Genomic DNA, 10,500 nt, shown 5'->3' with positions numbered 1-10,500 from the left:
GTTGGCTTCATCAAAAGAATCAAATGATTGTTCCCGGTTTTGTAGAAGAAAAAATGGGGTATTTCATGCACTGTCTTTAGTGTAATTCTTGGATTCTTGATAATTTTCAAATTAATATATGATTTTACTAAGACAAAACCCATCTTACTGAACTTCACTCTTACACATTCCATCACCTGAAATGTAATTTGCATAAAACAGTTAAGGCCACACTAACCGTTTAAGCTGAGTGGTTCCTTTTCTAACAAAGCCTGCAGCTTAGAACACTGACTCCAAGTTTCTGAAGACACTATCGTGTTTCTTATGTTTGAGTTTTATATCAAGGGCCAAAGATTGCTGAAACTAAGTTAGCATGACCTTGTGGTCATTTCACTTATGTGCTACAAAGTCAGATGTTTGAGCTTGCAGCTTACATCACAATTAAAAATTTGTTTGCAACCATTGCCACCTGATAATGAAACCATTGAAACGTACCTCTGAGGAGAGTAACAAATAATGGGCCATCAGTCATCTGCTTCATGGGTCAGATAGAGCTGAAGTTACTAAAAGTGTTTCAGGGCAGTATTGGTCAACTGTACTTGGATCTTACCAGGAGACAGAAACAAGCAGAAATGGTTTTGAAGAACTTTGGAGAGAATTCTTCAAAAGAAATTAATTTTATATTAAATCAATATGTTAATTTGCTAAATAAATAAAAAGGCAACAGCTGGGGATTTTTTGGATGTTGGTTTTCTTTGAAGCCAAACAACAAAAAAACCAACATAAGTTAAAAATAAGGCAGTACTACAAAAGCAATTCAGAAAAAAAAGTGACATCACAAGTTCTGGAACAGAATTTGGAGTGGTGCTCGTGTCTGCCTATGGCAGTAGAAAAACTACCAAGTACCCTTTTACCTTATGCCTTTTACTTCCCAGCTGAGAGTTGATGCTGAAGATGATGTGTCCCATCTGCAGGCTTTCCTAGAAAGCCATGTCATTACTTAATCCTTCTACCAGGCTTAGTTGTCTTCCTTTGGTGTCTGTAGAGCAGTCCATAGAGCAGCAGAGAATTCCGGAAGAGTTAGTTTTGTGACATTGTGGCATTGCTAACCTAAGAGCAATGTCACTGGGAAGAGCAGTGTGCTCCAGCTAATGTTCACCCTCCCAGTTACAAAAACCGTGTTTCCATGGTTGTGAGCAGCTCCAAAGGTCAGAGGCTGAAGGAATCTCTTGCCGAGATAATGGTAATTTAGGCTGGCCTTTTTAAGTAAGTGTAGAGCAGCACAGAGCTTGGCAGGGTACCAGTGTTCAAGTGTTACACATGACATTAAGTTTATGCAGCCAGGAAGGGCTCTGTAACTTGCCCTGTTCCCTTGCAAGTTACACCTTCTGGAATTCTGGCACACAAATTGGAGTAACTGTTCTCCACTGTCACTTAAGAACTTTTTCTTTCAGAGGTGGATTATTTGGAGTATGTGCACTTTCTTGCCATGAAAATCCATGTTCCTTCTTCCTTTCTATCCAAAGACAAACTCCTAACTTTAAGGAAATTTATGAGACTTAATATAAAACAGGTATGAAAACACAAAGTGCAGCAAGCAAATTGGGCATTTGAAAGTTTGTTCTATTTCTGATTTGAAATCTGAAGCAAGTCTCTGGAATCCACTGAAGATGCACAGGAGATGGAGGACCTCTGTTTTTAGGCTCAGCACAAACTTGTATTTTTTTGCTTGATCTGTGTTGCTTAATATAGTATATTTTTCTCACGGCTTTGCTTTAGTCACACCTCCAACTGACTTCATGTCTACAAGGACACAGTGAAACTAATCCTTAACCGTCTTCAGAGATGCTCAACATAGAATTAAATCCTCAAAATTTATATTGAATTTTAATGTGCATTTCCTGTTCAGCAGGCTTGGACAGCACAAGTAGTTTCATAGTGTTTGTAAATTACTCAGACTTTTTAAAGTGAAGGCTTTCATTTTATCTTCCCATATAGTTTGTAGGGTATGGCATGGTACATTTAATACAATCTGAAATTCATTAAAAAGTAGTACATATTCTTCTCAGTCTCTCAGTTTTTACTTTTCCTTTATGCTTTCCCCTAAGATTTCTGTTTAAGCCATTTTGCTAGAAAGTTCCAGCTGCTTAGCTATGAGTTTGAAATGGAAGAAGAATGAAGAAGTAAAAAATATGTCTGGCCTACATGCACTTAAACTGAAAGCAAGAGTAGTAAGCATTTTGTTGACAAAAAAGAATGTTGTGTTAGAGGTAGGTTGAGTAACTGGCACTGTAATTAAGATAAATAAATTGATTAAAGCCCTGAGCTACCATTTACTTTAGCTTTAATGACTCCATCTAGTGAGAGAGTATGGCAAATTCAGTTAGAATTCTGTGAGTACTTTTCAAAAAAATTTCCACATGGAGTTACAGCACTAAAAAATCAGGGGGTAATACAAGTTCGACCAAATTTCATTCTGCTGAAAGATGAAGTGCTCTCTAGTCAGACAAAAATAATTCAAAAGTTCAGATCCCTTCAGAGGCTGAAGAACTACAAATATTTTCTCCTAAGTAGGACAGTGTTGGAAGTTGAAGAGTTTGCAGGAAGGCTTCTTCCAACTAGTGCTGAAAATGTTTGAATTACTTCCAGTAAGGGTTACAAGATCATTCAAACTCAATGAGTTTGGAATGAAAAGCCATTATTACACAGGAGAAAATACACTGAAATGGTCTGGTGGTGCTCATATTTATCTAGGACTCATTTCCATTCAGTTTTAACTGAAGCCAGCCTACACCAGACACAGCTTCAGCAGTTTTCTAACCACTTAAACATTCCAGTTTTATTCATGTTGTTTTAGGGGAAGTCCAGTTTAGTTCTGTGTTTCTATCTTATGGGCTGTTTGCTGTTAATTAGCTGAGCTCTAGCTTTGCATTTTCCTGGTTACAACCTGCAGCTTACAAGTTATTATTCCTTGCATTTAGGTCCAGTTCTTAGAAAGTTTAAATGAAATTTAATATTCTTGTGCTAGGTTTAGTTTTCCATTTGTTCAAACTGGATGGCTGACTGAAGTGCACTGTAGCCATATCTTTACCTTGGTTAAAACAGATCTTGTAATTTAAAGAAAAAGGAAAAAATAAATTAAAAACTAAGCCTAGAGCATGAAGTCTTGTGTGTCATCTTAGATGCAAAAGGTGAGAATGCAATATGGAATCTCTTTAGAAATACAACAGAAAGGCAAACTATTTAAATACCTGCACACTAACATAATAGCATTATTTTTGTGTGAGTCCATACAGACTGAATTTTTTCTTACACAGTTGTGTAATTAAAGTATGCACATATCTAGTTTGGCTTTCTTAAATTTAATAGTATTTAATTTCTTAAATTACCATTTCTCTAAAGTTACTTTATGATTTCCAGGATGCATTTGCTTTGGCCTTAAGTTAGAAGAAAGAATTTCAGTCTCACATGAGAGAAGTAAAAAATATTTTTCATGTATCTGGTGTTTTTATATACCTGTAACTTAATGCTTGAAGACATGAGGTGAAAAAGAAATCTCCTTTATAGTTCATGTATTAAGACACAAGTTGAAAAATTCTGCTTCTTACAAAGTAACTAAGAGCTGCTGAGCATTAATTGTGTCTAGTGTACTTCCCTCTTGTGTGAAAAGACAGTTTGATTCAAACTTTTTTATGGTAACATATTACTGATTTTTATTCCTATATGTCAGAGCTTTATTATTTAATCAATCATTTTCATTTTATTTTAAGTGAAGTTATGTAAACTAGTGATTTCTTACATGCTGTACTCTGAAAATTGATCACACATCTGACTTGATCCACTCAAATGGATCACTTCCATTAGCTTTTCAAGTGGACTTTGCTAATGGGCTAAGTGGTTCTCCTGTTTGGGTTTAAAGAGTGAAGCCAAATTCTTTTGCTTTCTGTATCAAGTATGGAGACCTCATGACATTCTTAATGCAGCTGTGATTTCTGTGTTGACCAAATTCTAATCACTGTGCTGTACAAACACGTTTACTGTCTGTGCATGGTGGCTACTCAGACAGCCTTTGCAAAGTGCAGCTGCAGTCAAGGAAATTGAAGCTAAAGAACAGTGCCCAATCTCTTAATTTCTGGTTAGGGGCTACGTAACTTTCTTAATGTAAAAATACTTGCATACTAGACAGCAAAGCCTGATTTGTAGAACAATGTCCTGATTGGTTCTCCTAATAAAAATAGATGTGTAATTTTTGGGGAAGTTTAATAAATATAAACAGTTCAGTTTACATGAATGTTTGCCTTGTGATTGCTGTAAAACTTGTTGATTTTGATTTAAAAAATTATCCAGGTACTTTGCAAAAATCTGTTAAACAATCCTTCAGTAGTTTACTTTCATTTCTCTAGATAATCTAAACAAATATGTCTTTTCCTAGTTGAGTGGTATTCTGGTCATCTAAATGTGTAGTGAATGCAGAGCAGGATGTGTAATTAAGTGTATTACCAATAACAAGATTTCCAGACTCAAAGCAGAAGTGCAGACATGATCTGATGTAAATAATATTGTTTCTTCTACTCTTCTGGAACAGCTTTTATTCCATAAAGTATATAATGTTATGTGTAAATACCTCTCTGTTTAGCCTAGGGAATGAAGAAGGAAATAGAAAAGAGAGGTAAGAAAAACAACTTGCTTAGGTTTGTGGTTAACCCATTTCCTCCTCACCTATGCTTCAAGATACCTTTCTCCTTAAGATAAAAACATTTTTTTTTGTACTAATTCATTTTCCAAGCTGACTACTAATTTCTTAAGAAGATTACTTGGTTCTCAATTTCAAAGATATAACAGACATAGTTTGTACGCAAGATAAGTCACTGCATTCTCAGTTACCTTAATTTTATTGACAAATGCAACCATTTGACACAGTCCTGATGGAGCAGGTGGTCATGTTCAGTTCTGCACTAGAGTGGGTGATTCTAATAGGTCTAAGTGAGAAGGAGGTTTTGGCTGGTTTTTGTCAAGCATCAAAATCTGGTAAGGTTTGATGTGGTCTACTTATCCACCATCAGGACCATGCATACACATATCCCCTTTGCATCTTGTGTAATGTGCAGCTCTGCTTCACCACAGGTCTAGAAAATACATTATTTTCTGCTGCACTTACCTTACATGTTAATATTTGTGTTCTTGTCCAGAGGCCTTTTGAGAAAGACAACAGACCACGGCCAATATGAATTGTTCTAAGGAATCATGTCGAGGTTGGGTGTCTTAGAGTGAGCACAACACAAGATGCTGGAGAACCCAGAGTGCTACTAAAGAAAAAATGATAATATGAATACTATAATACATTCATTTTAGAAGCCATTAATAAATACCATGATGGCTTATTTTCCAGTTCCTTAGTGTGAAAGGCTAAGTGTAAACATTGTTAAGGGTGAGTATTTAGAGCTTAAACATAACCCTGAATACTAGAAAATTCTAGGCAGACAGAAGAAAACTAATTTGTCCATACACAGGAAGCAAAAGCAGCACAGCTGCAGTAGGGCTGCAGAAATGTAATACGATGGAATTTTCCTGTAAAGGCCTGAGTGTCTCATCAAACTATTTTGTTGTTTGTGAAAACTACCCATTTTTAGAAACAGCATATCTGTTTTCATACTATATATAGCAATGATACTCAAATATAATTATAGTGTGAGGTATGTCTCACATCTCAGAAAAAATTCTGTTTTGGCAAACTTCTTTTAAATCCTGATAACCATGTAAAATCAGCTGTGTTGGAATTTGCAATCACTGTTGACCAGATCTGTGGCTGTAATAGCAAACTTGTGAAATAGTAAATAATGATGCCATTTCCTATTAATAAAGATCTGTTCAAATAAAGAGGCTTTTAAGAAAGCAAGATGCAAAATTAAGGACCTAAGAAGGAGGAATGAAGAGAATACCATTAGAGAACAGCAAATTGTGATTGTACTCAGGCTCCTCTATATAAATTTCTTCCTCTTAGGATGAATCTCTGCTCTTTTCCCAGTTCTTATCAGTCCTTGCTGTATTTGAAGGGTAAGTCGGTCATCCCAGGTATCTTTCAGCACACAGCAACTGAGGGTGACAAGTTTGTTGTGTATTTTGAGGTTTTGTGTTTTTTTGATTAGTGGGAGAGATTTTGTGCATGTGTGGATGAGACATTGTTTTCACTAAATTATTTATTTGTAACAGATTAAAAATGAGCGTGTAATATCACAGCAAAGCCAGCACTGTGAGCTCACTTTATATAGTCTTTCTTCACAAATGCTAGAGAACTTGTTGCAATCCAAGCAATCAGATTTTGTGATAGCATTTGGCTGATCTGCTGTAAAAGAATTCAGAAGTGAGATGAGAAAAGGGTGGATGTCTGATTAAAGAAAAAAAAAAAAAACAGAAAAAAACCCCAAAACCAACAACACCACCAAACCAAACCAACAAACAAAAAACCAAAATGAAACAAAAAAACCCACAAAAATACTTCAAAACTTTCTGATACCCTTTTACTGATGTGTAAGTCTGCAAGACCATCATACCTTATAAGTGGCCGTAGTCACACATCACAGTTGTCATTCTTATATGGGAGTGTATTTTACCAGTTCAATGAAACCTTTTCATACTAATGTAAAGATGAATCCTAAGGGTCGAAACTATTGTTTCTAGTGCCCATTTTACTATGGGGTGGTATTTTTCTATGATTGTATGTTACTACTCTTGTGGGTCCACTTTTCTGCTAATTTTTAACTGGTTTTGCCCTCCTACACAGTCTGATGCATATTTCCACTGCAGAAAACTTTTCAAAGCTGAAGCCAGTTGCAGGCTAAGAACTGTCTTTAAGACATAAAAGGCCATTTGAGTATGCTGTAGGAGTTTTCTTTGTCTTTTTTTCCTCAATCACATCTTTTCTCTGTAAAAAATGGAAAGGTTCTACATTCTTGGAAAAATTCAGATCAACTTCCAGTCCATCTCTAGATACCCATGGGACATCATCCTCACGCAAGCTAGTTCACACCTGGAGGTTAATAGTTGAGACAGTTTTTTATGACTCACCATATAGAAACTTCTGAGTGACTCAGTAAACTTTCCGTGACACTCTAGAGGAACACCATTATGCAAGCTTGCTTCCAGTTTTTGATGTGAGCAGCAGATCCCTGAAGAAAATAGAACAGATATAGAACAGGTGCCTCCAAGAGTTCTTTTGTGAAACCCAGAAATACAAAGTGTTATTTTGCACCATTTAATATGTTTGCAACACACTTCCTTGGGCCTTTAGACAGCATACTCTGGAATCATCTAAATTTCCTGGAATCCTGGACCAAATCTCCATGTTCCATATTGGGATGACACTTATGGCTGCCACAGAGAATATTACAGAATATTACATGGCTCAGTGACTTTCAGTATCAACGTTGGGTTTGTCTGTTGCTCCACTTTGGGATTCAGATGTTCTGCTAAGCAGCATCAGTAACATAATGGGTGATACCAGTCCTTCCTGACTTAGCTTCCAATCTTTTCCTTTAACAGCACTTCTAACAACTTTACATGAAAGATATTTTTCCATTTATCTGACAGGTCACAACTCACTGTCCTGACCTGCCTGCCACTATAAATGTTATTTATGATTTTGTAAAAGATGACAGAAACCACACAAGCTCACCCAATGTGTTTCCAGGCTCATGTCTCCTCTGAATCACCTAATTTACTTCATATCTAGATCATCTGTAGTGAGCTGAGGTAAGAAATGTCTGCAGGCTTTGCCTTCCTCTTAATCCATGCTGTTGGAAGAATCTAAAGTTTGGTCCTCTTGAGTTTTCTGAGTGATCTAGTGGAGGGTGTGCCTGACCATGGCAGGGAAGCTGGAATGTGATAATTAAGGCCCCTTCCTAACCAAACTATCCTGTGATTCTATGATTTGAAACCTGGGTTTAAAATTCCCAAGGAAGTTTTCATCCTTGCTCCTAGAAGACCTCTGATCATCAGATGATTTTCCTCTTCTAAGGGGACTGGTATGTAAGAGTGACATGAAGACCTTGGAAAAATAAATATTTTAATTTCAAAACTTGGCCTGGACAATTAAAAGTCCATTCACAATCCTCCTGGCCTCACAGTTCTTCCTTCTCCCTAGTTCTCCCTCCTACACCTGCTCCATCCCCCGGAAAGCAAATACTGATCCATGAGGAAGCTGTTTGCTGCTTCTGATTTGGGACACTCTTGCCTTAAAATCCTTTTGTTTTCCTAAATGACATTGCTCCTTTACCTCCAAAAGGTTCTATCAATGTAGATTTACTAAGGAGAAACTGAAAAAAAAAAGTAAATCCAGTCTGGCTAAGTTCATTTCAAGCTCAGGCCAGTTCAAGGCTGATTAATGGCAACACAGAAGGAAGAGGGCTCTGTGAACTTCACTCTCTGCTGTCTTTGCACCCAAGCCCATGCATAAAAAAGCATTATGACTTTGATTGTAGAGATAACTTGCCATCCAAGGAGAAAACATAGTCTGGAAATTATTATTTTATTTGAGCAAGAAATCATGGCAATAGTTGTTACTGAGTTTGCTGTGTATTCCTTGAAAAAATTCCTTGGAAACTTGTCATGAAGAGCTTGCCAAAGAGATGTAGTTCTATTGTGATCCTTAGATCATATTTCCTGAAACTCCTTTGTAAAGAAATTTGAAAGGAACTGCACAGGAAAGCATAAGGTGGCTGCTTTGGATGGCTATAGGAGAATGCCACTGAATTTTCTAAAAGCCTGAGCACAGTTGAAAGATTGAAAGTTGATGGGGGACAGGGAAGATTTGCTGAAGTGTGCAAATGCTTCACAAGCCTTATGTTAGGAGACTAGTCAGTGTTTTAAAAAATTGAGAAATAATCACAATTCAAAGATAAAGTGTGTTGAAACTATTACATCATTCTTATGTCACTGCAGAAGAGGAAATAATATTTCCTTTCTGTAAAGCAGACATAAACAGCACATGGAGACCTGCACATGATGGTTATGCTGAGGCTGACCTTCAAAATACAAGTCAGTCTCTGTTGGTCATGTATGGAATCAAACATGGAGTCTGAAGAAGAAAGCAGAGAATGATTTAAGTGTTGCAAATAACTTTGATAGTCTCAGCAGTCCGTGTAGAAGGTAATAAGCCAAAAAAAGACAACTCAGTAACAGATTTCATGGTGAAGGGCAGTAGAAATTCAGGCTTAGAAGGAAAAACAGAGTATATGCTGAATGGAATAGAAACACTCTGCAAGGCTCTCTGAAACAGTCTTTGATTCCTTCATGGCCTAAGAAATATCTCATTTTTAAATAAGCTTTATCTGGGTGTATTTCACTGCAAGCTGGTCTTTGTAGTCATTAGCTGTGCATTATCCTCTCCTTCTCTCCTTGTCCTACAACAATTCCATTACTCTGGTTTTGAATCCAAAATTTCTAAAATCTCTGGTTTGAATATTTGACATTTTATATCAACTAATTTCTAGTCCTACCTCTTTCTCATGCTCCTGCTCATTAGTCATCAGATTTTTTTTTGCTAGGGAAGAGTTTCAGGTATGTATTGTTAACTCTGTTGAAAGATTGGGAAAAGAAAGCAGCAGAGAAATTTCCCAGATGCCTGATTTGTTTCACTGTAAAAGCCAGAAGGAAATCCCCCCTTCTTAAAAGCACCAAGAAATCTGTAAGAAATCCATTAGAACATCAGAAATGCATGTAAGAACAAAAATTCCTTTTGCCATGTGGAGATGTAGGTGCTATTTGTCACCCATACTTGGTTGGGACTTGACTGTGTAATCCTTAGCTATATTTTTAACTTTTCTTTCAAATAAGTCAGGCAAAATCTACAGAACTGAGTATGAACTGTGAGAGGACCTCTATAAATTATAAACTGCTGTGTTGTTATGCAGCATCTGAAGCATATCTCAGTTTATCTGTAGGTATGTTTGAATGCATTACACTCTGCCTGGAGCTCTTTTGCTGCTGCATCAGCCCCTTTTAAGCATCATTCCACTGAAACAATTCTAAGTGTTTCTTCAAAGTAGAAGAACAATGCTTTGACATGGTTATGAAAGCTGTAGAGAGCTGAGATGAAAGAAGATTCTTTCTGCTTTCATTCCTCCTCTTCTCACAGCTCCTTTTTTTCCCTGTCATGGAAACATCACAAGTTGTCTCAGAAACACCTTCACTGAGTGGCAAGGTCTCTAATGCAGACATTTTGCATGAACATAATAACTGTACACAAAAATGATTCAATGTTGATGAAAATCAATAGTTGAAAGTTTGCTTAGAATAAAAATCACCAGTTTATACGCCTTCTGAAAAATAGGATTGTAAAAGTATTTCTACTAAAAATTAGTTTTCTACATCTATTACACAAATTCACACTTTCAAGTAAAAAAAAAATTCATTATCTGTAGACTTCTGGATTAGCTGAAGGAATTAAATGCACCTTTCTACTGATAAAATTAGCCTTCATCTGTAAACTATTTTTAAACACTGCTGTTAAATGTTTTTCTGTCC

Source organism: Lichenostomus cassidix, chromosome Z, assembly GCF_008360975.1.
Source record: "Lichenostomus cassidix isolate B80296 chromosome Z, HeHo_3.0, whole genome shotgun sequence".
NCBI lineage: Eukaryota > Metazoa > Chordata > Aves > Passeriformes > Meliphagidae > Lichenostomus > Lichenostomus cassidix.
The sequence above is the reverse complement of the archived record's forward strand: the minus strand, read 5'-3'. Positions refer to the sequence as shown.